This window comes from Gorilla gorilla, chromosome 1, assembly GCF_029281585.2.
Source record: "Gorilla gorilla gorilla isolate KB3781 chromosome 1, NHGRI_mGorGor1-v2.1_pri, whole genome shotgun sequence".
NCBI lineage: Eukaryota > Metazoa > Chordata > Mammalia > Primates > Hominidae > Gorilla > Gorilla gorilla.
Window position 1 is genome coordinate 81,009,378 of NC_073224.2, and position 13,103 is coordinate 81,022,480.

Here is a 13,103-nt window from a genome sequence, read left to right on the forward strand (position 1 = left end):
GTCATGTCGTGGTTTGTCCCTCAAAGCAGGAGGCATCAGCCCCAGAGAGCTCTAGTCAAGGACAGCCCAAGCCTAAGGGCCTGCTGTGGCCTTGAACACTTTGATATCATAAGAGGAGGTGGCGGGGGGCACTGGTAGGATACTGGAGCTTCTTTATTTTTTTAAAAAAGTGAATATATAGAGCTTGATAAAATGGATTGCACTCAGCCTTGGGTATGGTTGTGGCAAAGCCAGCAGGCTGCCTGCATTGCAGTTTTCACTTTGTCCCACACAATTTGGGCTATTTCTGATTGTATCAAAGCCCTGGCCTTTGCTCTTAATCAATTTCCCAAAGCGAGGACGATGACTACGGGAAACACATTCAGAGTTCTTAGAAAGGCCAAATGGGAAAAAGAAAATGGAGCCGCAGAGATTCTCTGTTGCCCAAAGCTTGATCCTTGTTGGAGCTGCTGGCTAACCTTGTCCTGCTTGCTCTTGGGCCCTGCCACTAGGCTTAGCTTTTTTACCTAGAATACATGTTAGGCAAAAATTAAGCTTTGATGTGTTAGATTTCCAGCTTTGGTTTTCTCGGGGTCTGCTGCAGGATTCAGGCTTGCTGGGAAGTCCCACAAAGAGGTCTGCAGGGCCTGAGATCCAGGTCAGGACTAAATCTGACTGGAGGGAGGATGCAGCAGCTGTGCTTGGGTCAAGGACAGTGGGCCATCGCAGCATGGAGGGGTGACCAGAGACTAGCGTGGTCTTCTGCTCAGGATGCCTTCATCCCCATGGTCCTGTGCTGGGCCTTAGGGTGAGGGGGCTGCCAGACAGGCATTATAGATACCTGAAGCAGTATTTCTACGTTCTCCAAGAAGCATGGAGAGCCCAGCATGGTAGTAGCCTCAGGGCTGGGGCAGCTGCTTTGGCAGCAGCTTTGCTAACAGGAGTTGCAGGCTTGGGGCAGTGGTGCTGGCTTCCGCAGAAAGCTGGTGACAGTGGTAGTGGTGGTGGCCTTGGTGCTTGGTGGGAGTCAGTGATGCTGCAGAGGTGTGAGCCAGGCGTTAGTGGCAACACTGTTACTTTTCAGGTACTAACAGTGACAGGAGCATCATTGCAGGGGGCGCCTGAGGGACACCAGCAGTCATGTGGTAACAGAAGGGTCTTCAGTGGAGGTGACACTTTTATAATTTCAAACAACATAGAGAGGGAGCTGGACAGATGTCCTTATTGAGAGGACAAAGAGAGGTGGAACCTTTGAAAAGTTAGTAACATGCTAGGAGAAGAGCTATTGACATGGCTGGCCTCATCAGTACTTCGGGGGAATCATTTTCTCTCCTTTCCCAGCCCTGGCCTTTCTCTTAACAAATTCCCTTCTTTTTACTTTCCAAGGCCAAAGGAGTGTTGGCATAATTTGTTCCCCACAACTCAATTTAGGTTCATTCCATTCAATTTTACAAATATTTATTGAGTGCAGCAGCTTGCACCTGGAATATAGAGAATACACATGAGAGCCAGGCACCGTTCTGTTCCCTAGAGGTTTATGATTTTCTGGGGATGGAGGTGGAATAAGACCAGTGCAAATGGGACACACACACATACACACACACACACACACACACACACACACACACACATCCCTTCTAAGGGTCATTACCCTCTAAATTATATTGGGGAGGAGAAGGAGTACATGAGGCAGTTGCTATTGCTCTTCACAGCATCTCCCAAGCTGGTTTAAATAGAACCCCTCTCTCCCGCCACAGTGGAGAGGGGTGGGAGGCAGGCTACACTTCCTCTGTGGTTCTGTCTCTTTCTCTTCACAGTACGACTCTAGGCTGTGTGAGGTTTACCAAAAGGCTAAGGTAATCGGTGATGAGATGGATTGAATTGTGTCCCCTCAAAGACATGTTTATTACCTGTGACTGTCACCTTTTTTGGAAATAAAATCTTTAGAGATGTAGTCAAGTCAAGATGAGGTCACACTGGATTAGGTTTGGGCCCTAATCCAGTGAAAAATGTCCTTATGAGAAAGGGAAATTTGGACACAGATAGACATGGGGGAAAGAGGCAATGGAGCAGTAGAGGCAGGGACTGAGGTGCTGCAGCCGCAAGCCAGGAAATACCAAGGATTGGCAGCAACTAGGGGCTGGGAGAGGTGAGTGAGCATCCGCTCCACAGGTTGCAGAGGAAGCACCGCCCTGCTGACAACTTGAGTTTGGACCTCCAGCCTCCGCAACTATGAGACAATACATTTCTGTCATTTTAAGCCACCCAGTTTGTGGTACTTTGCTGCCACAGCCCTAGAAAAGAAGCACAGATGGAGTTATCTCATAGAATGGAAAACGTAGTGCTGCAGCTCGGTGCCGTTTTTCACCTAGCTGATGGAAGAAAATTACCCAAGGAGCTTAATCCTTCATCAGGATCCCCTCTTGGTACATCTCAGCCCCCACTCTCCTTGTTCTCAGGGCTATGTCTTTGTGAATATCCCTCCTTGTTTATTATTCTTTTGGTGGCTTTGCACATCCAAATGTAGCCCACAGGGATCCATCTTTCCCTGAGATTTGTTACCTGCCCCCAGCAGTTCATTACCTTAAGCTTGATTTATTCCCTATACATAGAGTGAAGCCCTGGGTGGGAGCCTTCAGTAAGACAGTCACAGGACCCTGCTTCTCCAGATTGGTTCAGGGATGGTGATGAACATGTGCACGCCACATGTGACACCTTTGGGACAGGCCCACCAGTGTCTACTGTAGACCACTTCATATTCCCTGTTGCCCATGGGTTACATGCACAGATGCACAACACACACACAAACACACACACACACACACACACACTCAGTAACACTGAGAGACCCTATGCTCTCTCAGCTCAGCATCACAAACTCTTGGCTTGGGATTCTGACAGAATTACATATGCAGTGTTATCTCCTCACTTGTCTGAAGCTCTGAGCTTCTTACTCTGTGACATATTCTATAAAACAAAAAAACAGTTACTGACAAATTTGGAATGTGAGCTCTTCAGAGTCGAAGGAAGAACCTGCATCTGGGCACAGTGGCTCACACCTGTAATTGGGAGGCCGAGGTGGGCGGATCACAAGGTCAAGAGATAGAGACCATCCTGGCCAACATGGTGAAACCCCGTCTCTACTAAAAATACAAAAATTAGCCAGGCATGGTGATGAGCATCTGTAGACCTAGCTACTCGGGAGGCTGAGGCAGGAGAATCACTTGAACCCAGGAGGCGGAGGTTGCAGTGAGCTGAGGTTGTGCCACTGTACTCCAGCCTGGGCAACAAGAGTGAGACTCCATCAGAAAAAAAAAAAAAAAGGAAATAAAGAAAGAACCTGTCATGGTTTTAGCAGATATTCAGGTTGCATATTTCTTTCATTCTGCAGACATATGAACTGAGCAGATGCCTGGGGTTGAGCATGATTGAGAAGTGAATGATCCTATTATTGGACTTAGTGACCTGGAAATAGATAGAAATGAAAATAATTTTTTTTCAATTTTTAAAGCTATAATTTTGATTTCTAGCCTCTCCTTAGGGATGGCACCACACTCTTGACACCGATCACAGGATACATGTCCCTCCAGTATGCCTTTCCTGAAAAAGCTCTTCCCTGTGGTGACAGAATCCCAGACCTGGAGAAGCAGAACATGGAGCCCGCTGTCCCTGAGGCTAGCACCCTCTGATCATGCTGTGCTGAGGAAGCAAACGCCGATCCCACCCCCATCCTGCAGCTCGGCTTTACTCAAATATCTCATTTTCTCTCCTGGGCATTCTTGCAAATCCTCTGTTTATCCTGCTTTTTCTCTCTCCCACCTGTTGACTGGCATGTTCTTTCCACCCTGGATTTTTCACTCCACCACCCACCCGTTCCTTGCCTGTACTTACCATCTACTCAGTTGCCCTTGATACCAGATAATTTGGTTTTTGATTGTGGGGCATTATATGGATTGAAAGATTTCAGTTTATTGCTTTCTAGATTCGAGTCAAACTCTCCTAATATCACTGTTGTTTAAGCGCATCCCCATCTCGCCCATGCTGCGGGAGCCTTGGGCCCTGCCACTTCCTTGCTCGGCCTCTGGAGGCGCTCTTGGAGCGGCCTGCCGCCTCCCCACTCTCAGGACATGCTCGCCCAGGCTGTGCAGCCCAGCAAGTGCTGCCGCCGCACCCAGAGGTTTCCTCTTGCTATTATTAAGCTTAAAATGAGAGATCCTGGGCAACCCAGGGACAAAAAGTTCATGGAACTTCTGGGCTTTAGTTTAGCTCCTTTTTGGAATGAAGAGACAGTGTGTGTGTTTGGTTGGGTGGAAGGCAATGAGGGAAGGAAAGTTCTGCCTACAACTGGTGATTCAAGAGCATTGAGTCTTGGGCAGATTCCACGAGCTGAAATCCCTGAACAAAGTATTGCTATTTGAATATGGTTTCGGTTTGAACTTTGTTTTAACATCTTGATATTCTTGTCTATGAAATGGGTACCTACGTTAAAAAGGCTGTTACGAAGAATGAATGAGAAGTTACGTATACATACATATATACATATATATATGTTTGTGTAGCTTAGAATGACAGTGAGAGGCACTTGGTAAATGCTAAATAAGTGTCATTTATTATCAAGGCTATTATTGTGTAGGAAGCGCACCCCTAGAGATATGGGACCTCAATCTCCATAACTTACTTGCTGTGCGAACACAGTCAATTATTTGATACTACATTATTATCATTTATTATTTATATTAAACTTAAATCATATTGTTACTTGATATCAATTATTTATCTTTGAGCCTGTACAACCTTATTGGGAAATGGAGCTGAGAATTATTGTTCTGTGTCCTTCCTAAAGGTCAAATGAGATGTAAATGAGTTGTACAGTGGAAAGTGTTTCTCTGGGCAAATGCAAGGAAGCAGAGCTCCTGCAGCCTCCCTGACCAGGTGTGCATTGCACAAGCATCCGGCTGCATGGATGCTGCTCTTTCCTGCCACTCCTCTCTCCTCGTACTGTGGTCCCAGCAGTGACACTCTCCCAGTATCCATTGGTACTAGTGATCTATACTAGTACATGACCATAATCAACACTAGTACTTTCCTATAGGAAGTGAGCAGAGGCACTGGCATCACAGCTTTTAACTAGTTGTGCCACTTTTGGGAAAGTCATCTTGCTGCTCTATAATTGGTGGGGTTGAGCCAGATACCACATGGGCTGTCTATCAGCTTGAATGTCCTGTGAATCTAAGGTCCCAAGAAACACAAACAGGTTCAAATGGCAGATGTCAAGCCTGGCTTTCTTGCGCTTAGGGGCCAGACCTCAATAAAGACATTGGGACCATAATCCAGGATGAAGCTGGCTGGCTGGCTCCATGAGCAGATGCATTAGCAAGCCAAGGAGGGCACATCACTTCTAGTGCTGGATTGGTAAGCCTGGGCATCAGCAAAAAGAGACTTTTTATGTGATGCGTGGCAATGGCAACACATGGCGATTACTCATTCACAGGTTAACAAGTGAATAGCAAGACATGTACAACACTCCAGGACAGATGACTTTTCTGGTCCATGAAATATGGTGACTTAAAAATTTGGCTGACAGGCGCAGGGTTGTGTGCCTGTAGTCCCATCTACTCAGCAGGCTGAGATAGGAGGATTGCTTGAGCCAAGGCGTTTGAGACCAGCTTGGGCAACATAAGAACAGTCATTAAAAAAAAAATCTAGCTGGTAGGAGACTGAGGACCCTGTTAGATTTTTCTGAAAGATCCCTGGCCGAGGAGTGGGCACTGGATCCGACCAACTGTGTCACGGTGGGTATGCCACTTCCCTTCTTTGGACCTCGTTAGCCTCATCTGTAAGATGGAACAGACGGTAGTTAGACAAGATGCATTTTTGAGGCTCTTTCCAGCTCTGACATTCTACAAGTTCATTATTTCCTTTCTTCTAGATACCTCTGGCTAGCAGCCCAGACTAAAAATGGTCTCTGTGTAGGATCCTTTTACCGACTTTCTTACCAGGGCTTTTCATTCATCTTCATTCTGTGGTACAGGATAAATGTATGCTCTCAGCGACTTAGACAACTCTTTTCCTCCATTTTTCTTCTTAAGCATTTAAGTAAATGAAATCTAGCATGTAAAGTGCTTAGCACAATGCCTGGCTCATAATAATGTATTCATTTGTATATGTGCATATATATATTCCCCTAATATATCTTCCTCTAACTTTCTCCTTTAACCTAAATATCTGTGTCATTTAAAACACTTTTCATTTTGTAAAATCCAGGGCCACTCAGCTTGTTCTTTGTAAGAAAAAGGTTTCTCTGGATTACTCCTAAGTGGCTGACACATTCAGGTTCATAGTACCATGGACTCCAGTCACTTCAAGGCACCCAGCACCACATCACATTCTGACAAAGGCTAGGCCCCTGACTTCAGACTGAGCAAAGGCCCCAGGAGCGTGTGTCTTCTGAGATCCAGCCCTGGCTCAGCTCAGATGGGATGTGTGAAGCTGGGATGCTGATACAGGAAGGAATAGCTTGCCTTGAGGCCAAGTGTATTCAAAATCTGACTTGAGCTGTTGAGTTGACACCTTCCAACTGTGCTATTCCAAGTGAGAAAATACTCCGTCTCAGATGGGACTTGCTCCTCTGAATCTGGGCTTTCCTCAAATTTGCAAAAAAAGAAAAAAGAAAAAAGAAAAAAATGTAATCTGGACCTCCACTTAACCGTGTTAACAGGGAAAAAAGCAGGATGCATTTACAGACTTTTTCTGAAGCCCCTCCCTACCCTTTTTCCAAATGCCTAGAGCCTGCAGCCTCACATTTGTTCCCCAGAACACGCTCTAAAGGGTGCAGAGCTGAGTAGAGATTATTATTCTCATCTGACAGAAGAGAAAATGTAAACTCAAGAGGCTATATATGAATGATGAAGGGTAGGGTGACTGACCCTAGGGAGAGTGGTAGGTCCCTGGTTGAACACCAAGATTAGAGCCTGTGCTCTGTGAGCTGCCTGTGTGTGGTTTACAGAAGTCTTACAGATTGACTCTTGGATGGGGCTGAGAAGACTATGAAATCAAACTAGCCCAGACCCAACAACCCTGATGCCTTCTTTCAGAAGCCCCACAGAGTACATTGTCTTTGTATTTGTTCTAACTGTGTAGTTCTTTCTACTTACTAACAGGATAATGGAGAAAATTGTGTGGCAGGGATAACCCAGTGCTTTCACTCTGACAGCTTGAAAAGAGAGGGACGGAGACCAGTAGGATCAATTTTCTCCAGTGATGTAAACCTCACAATGTTGGGCCTTCTATCTCCTCCTATGTCCAGATACTGAAATCTTACCATATTCTGTCCACCCGCAGAGCAAGGAAGATGGGGTTGGGAGTAAGGGACCAGTGAGAGAAGGTTGTAATACATGGCACTGAGACTAGCGCAAGGAGGCTTGCTTCTTAAGGAAAGAAGAAAAGGACAAAAGCCGAAAAAAAGGAGAGGTATAAAAATAGAAGTGAGAGGCTGGGCATGGTGGCTCATGCCTGTAATCCTAGCACTTTGGGAGGCCGAGGAGGGCAGATTGCCTGAGCTCAGAAGTTCGAGACCAGCCTGGGCAACATGGTGAAACCCCATCTCTACTAAAATACAAAAAAAAATTAGCTGGGCATGGCAGCGTGTGCCTGTAGTCCCAGCTACTCAGGAGGCTGAGGCAGGAGAATTGTTTGAACCAGGGAGGCGGAGGTTGCAGTGATCAGAGATTGTGCCACTGCACTCCATCCAGCCTGGTGACAGAGCAAGACTCTGTCTCAAAAAAAAAAAAAAAAAAAGAAGCAAGAAGGAGGAGGATGACTTTGCATAGACTGGAAAAAAGGAAAAAAGAGATACAGGAAGTGAATATTAGTGGCCTTATAGAAAAAACCAAACATAAAGCCAAAGTTCCAATGGGTATTGGTGACGCCTTTGTGAAAATTGGAAAAATGTTCCTTCAGCCACTCTGGTGCCTCTGGCAAAATTTGTTTCCTATTTGTGGCACTTGAGCTAAAATAGTGGCTGACCCTTTCTTTAAAGGGTAATAATTTCTAATGCTGATCCAGATTGCTGCTGCCAGCAGGAACGCAGAGAGACAGATGCCTGTGGCTGCAGGATCAGCAGGGTCCCCAGTGTGCCAGCCTCGGGGAGGGGAAGGAAGGAGGACGTGAGCGAGGAAAGAAAGGTGGGGCAGGTGGGGCTCAGATAAGGGGGAGTTGATTCCATCTTTCCTTCTTGCACTTATCAATTCAGCAAGGGTTTCGTGAGCTACCTCTGTGTGTCAGTCACTGTTCTAGACAACATCATCTCAGTTAATCTTCACGATAACCCTGTGGTATAAATATTATTCTCTCTGTTTTACAAAAGGACGAACAGGAGCTCAGAGTTCATTTCTTAAGGTAGAAAAGGCAAGTTTTAAATCCTGTTCTGCTGGATTCAAAACCTTGCCGCTTGCCGTAAAACATGCCATGAGGGAACCAAAAATGACTAGGATATAAAATACGTTCTCAAGTGGCAACATTTATTGAATATGTCCACATGAGCCAGGTACTGCTTTAGGCTTTGGGAACCAGACTCAGGCAGAGGGCCTGCCCTCTGAGAGGGTCACTGCAGTGCAGAATTTGACAATAAACAAATGGAAGGATGAAATATAAAATGCCAGCTGGTGTTAGGGGGTATTAAGAAAAATAGTGCTGGGAAGGGCCTTGGGAAGGCCATTTTTAGAGGGGATGTCAGGAAAGACCTCTTTGAGGGGTAGCGTTTGAGCAGGGAGGGAGCAGGATCAGGCACATGCCGCAGACCTTCACCCTCGACACCCTGCTGAGTTTCCACCACGTTTTGGACACTGCTTTTGAAACACTCATCCGTGATTTCCTCTGATCGATAAGCCATCAAGAGGGGGTCCCCATGATGACCACTTCTTTCAGAAGGAAGAATTAAGATATGGAGGGATAAGGAATTATCCAGAGGCCGCACATCTAATAAGTGGCTTAACAGAAGTTTAAACCCAGTTCTGCCACAAGCCAGGTTAGGTTCCTACCTCCTTCATCTCAGAGGTGTTTCTTGGTACAACCTGACAAAGCCCCAGAGAGCCAAAGCGATAGAGTCCCATCGGCGTTCAGCCGAGCAAGAGGCAAGGGGGCAGGTGCTAACCCCAAAAAGGAGGTTTACACATAAAGTCAGGACCAACTCAAGTTAAAGCAAGGGTAGGATGTTTTTTCTTTTGATATGCATTCAAAAATCTTTGCTGAATAACAGCTAGCATGAATGAAGCACTCTGCAGCAGAATGCGCCATCCCAGGGCTTTCCACGAATGCACTCATGTAATTAGCACAGCTGGCCTATGAAGTAGGGAAGATTATAATATCAAATTCATTTATTTATCTGTTTTAGAGATGGGGTCTTGCTATATTGCCCAGGCTAGAGTGCAGTGGATATTCACAGACAGGATCATAGTGCACAGCAGCCATGAACTCCTGGGCTCAAGCAACCTTCTTGCCTCACCCTCACCCCCTTGCCACAGTTCCTCTCCCCACCTGTAGCTGGGACTACAGGTGTGTGCCACCCCATCTGGTGATGATCTCCAATTTACACGCAAGAAAACTGAGAATAACTTTCTAAACTTACAGAGAGTAAGTGCCAGCGCGAGAATTCAAACTCAGGCAGGCTGTGTAGGAAGCTATGCTTTCTCGATTATTCTCTGCCACCTGCAGTGAGTGTAAGTGCTGAAGAGAGGGAGGTGTGAACCTGACCATCTCAGGTGGGAAGGTTTCACCTGCTAGAACTCAGGCTGAGAAGCTGAAGATGTTGGGAGATCACAGAATGACAAGCCAGCAAGGAGCCTGGCCCCTCCACTCTGTCTCAGTCTGTTAGTGCTGCTATAGTAAAATACCTGAGTCTGAGTAATTTATAAATAATAGAAATTTATTTCTCACAGCCCTGTTGGCTGGAAAGCCCAAAATCAAAGCACGGGGAGGTTCAGTCTCTGCCTCCAAGATAGAGCCTTGCGCTCGCTGTCCTCGCATGGTGGAAGGGATGCAAGAACAAAAAGGGTTCAAACTCACTGTCTCCATCCCCTTTATAAGGGTCCTAATCCCATCCATGAGGGAAGTGGAGCCCTTGTGGCCTAATCATCTCCTAAAAGCCGAACTTTTTAATACTGTTAAATTGGGGATTAAGTTTCAACATGAATTTTGGAGGAGACACAAACAATTAAACTGCATTAACTCCCTTATGCTACTGATGAGGAACTTCGTATGCACTGCAGCAGGGGAGAACATCTGGAGAAGAGAAGAGGGCTTAGTGTCTCAGACCAGAGCTCTCCCACAGGGGAGTGGGCTCAGGGGGGAAGGGGGCAGACAGGGCAAGAATGTGAAGTTTCTAAAATGGTCAACACAAAAGAAGATGAAACCTAAAATATGGCCTCCATTCCTTCTTCAGAGGCCATAAGAAATGAATACTAGAGCTCCAAGAGCAAAATGAGAGTCAGAAGTTTATGGGGAAGGAAACCTTGCCTGTGGTAGCCAGGGAGGAGCAGAACCAGGCCGGGGGTGAGTGCAGCTTTGACCTTAGTCTGCCCACTCATGGTGTGGTCCTGGGCCAGAAAGGCAGCTACTCTGATCCCCACACTTGCCCTTATCTGTAACATAAGGGGAAATAAGCTGACTCTATCCCATATAATCCTTTGCTGCACTGAAGGGAGACATCTGCTTTGCTCTTGCTAATTTAGTGTGGGAAGCCTGGCTCACTCTTGGATGTAGATAACGATTCTGCTGTCTGGCTGGCAGGCAGTCTGGGGAGCTGGGGCTCAGTCGTATCCCTCCCTGGCTAGCATTCCATCACTCAGCACCCCACCCTCCCCAGGCAGGGTTCAGTGGGCCAGGCACACTACATGCAGAATCTTGAGGCACAGAGGAGGAGAAAGGGCAGGACTCTGGTCTCAGAGTGTGATGGTGCAAACTTGCTCACACGGGCTCGTGGCTGTAGTTTCCCAGAATAGAAAGATGCTGCTCAGAGCCCTCTGAGCCAGCTGTGCCCATAGAGGAGCCAAAAGGATTGAGAAGTATTCAAAGGAGATGTTCCATGCTGGGAGCCGGGGGTGGAGGAAAACAGGTCTATCACGGATGGACACGGTGCCTGGGACTGCCATCCTCACTCAGGCAGGCACTCCACAAAGCAGGGAGCAGAGCCTTGTGATGCCAGCAGTAACTGGCCCTGGGTACGGCGCCTTTCCAACTGGAAAGCACAGTAAGCACACAAGCTTCATAACAAGTGTGTACTCTTTCGTAGGCCCACCCCACGACTCCCTGTCTTCTATTCAGATGTAGCAATGGCTGCCTTACAATTCCACTGGACCTTCTCTCCACACTCCCCAGGAAAAGCACATGGGCCTCAGTACCTGTCCCCAGCAGAATGATGGAGAAGGAAGTGTTTATTTTTCGTCTCTGAATGCCCAACTCATTCTCCACTCCTGCTTCTGCTCCCAGGGCCCAGGCAACTATTGGTTCTTAGGTTCCCATTTAGGTGTTTCTCACCTGGGTCAAGGCATACGCCTAATGGGAATATGAATTTTGCCAGGGACTTTCAAAGACTTAAAAGGTAAGCCAGCTTGACAAAAGCCTAACACAAATTAGCTTAAGTCAGAGGAGCACTCACTGGCTCTCCTACCTAGGAGTTCAGGGATAGGTGGATCTAGGAGCTCAAACAACATTGTCTGGACTCCATTTCTTTCTGTATTTGGTTCTATTTCCTGCTAGGTATTAATGTCATTATTTGTTACTGTGGATAGGATTCTGCCATAAAGCTAGGAAAGATGACTGTGGTGAACTCTGGGCTTACATGGTCCCTACTTGGGAAGCCCATTAGAAAGAGAGCTTCTCTTTCCTAATTTCTGAGAAAGATTCTGATTGGACCTGCCTGGGACATGTGCACTGAACCCATCACTGTGTCTAGAGAAATGGGGAACTTCTGTTGGCCAGGCCTAGGTCAAATGTCCGGGTTATTGCCTGGGGTGGGGGATGGGCAGGTTCCGATTCTAGAAAAATGGGTTGGGGAGAGATATTCAGCAGGCAAAGTGCTGGCTGTCACAGTTTACCATAAAGGTGTTTACTATCTTGTGGGACCAGAGTAGGAGAGAGATTTGGGGCAGGGGTAGGATCCCTTCCCACCTATTCCACTAACGTAGCAGGAAGATCCTGGCTCTTCCTGGACTGGCAGAGCTTGGAGCTGTACAACCATCCACGTTTTTTTCCAGCTCAGGCAAGTCCCCCCACCACCCAGGTTCCTTTTGCTCATCATTGCTTGTTGTGGCCACTTTCTCATGCTCCCTCCTCCAGCCAGTGCCTGCCTGTAACTCCAACCTTCCTGTCTCTGTGGCAGGCAGCTGGCTCTCCAGAACTTTTCCCAGACATCATCCCTATTGTGCAATGAGGTCACCAAGTCCTGCTGAGTCAGGCTGGGACAGAACCCAGCTCAGCCCTGGCTTTAGGGATACAGGGCCTTCTCTAGCTCCTTGTGAGGGTAGGCATTTTAATTACACTATCCTCATGGTCATCTTTTTATTTTTGTCTTTTAAAACAATTAACCCAGTACTTAGCAGCTTATTCACTGCCATTTTTAAGAAGTCCCTCCTCCACTTCCCAGAAAAGAAGCCCCAAGTCTTGCAATAGTCCTTTCTAAGTAAACCTCTTAGCCATTAGTCCAGCACAACCCCACATTATCTCACTTGGAAGGGAGTAAACAAGTCATTTACTGAAACCACCCAGCTAATGCTTGAATGCCCCCACAATGTCCTAACAAGTGGCTGTCCTTCCTGAGTTAGGCTACTTTTAGGAAGTGCCCATTAGGCAAGTCTGACTACTGTCGGCAACGTCTGCTCTCTGCTCTTCACTCTCTTTGTGGGCCTTTTGAGTATCACATTGTGCCTAGACCCCTATTTTAAATGTCTGGGAGTTCCCCAGGCAGCTTCCCTAGGATGGTGTGAACATTTGACTCCTGATTGTCTGTATGGTAGGTGCTGGGAAAGCGTTAGTTCCCAGCCATTGCAGAGGCTCCCCTCGTCCACACATGGTCAGGTGCCGTGCATGGGAATGTGTGCAGGGCTCCATGGGAAACTCTGGGACACTGT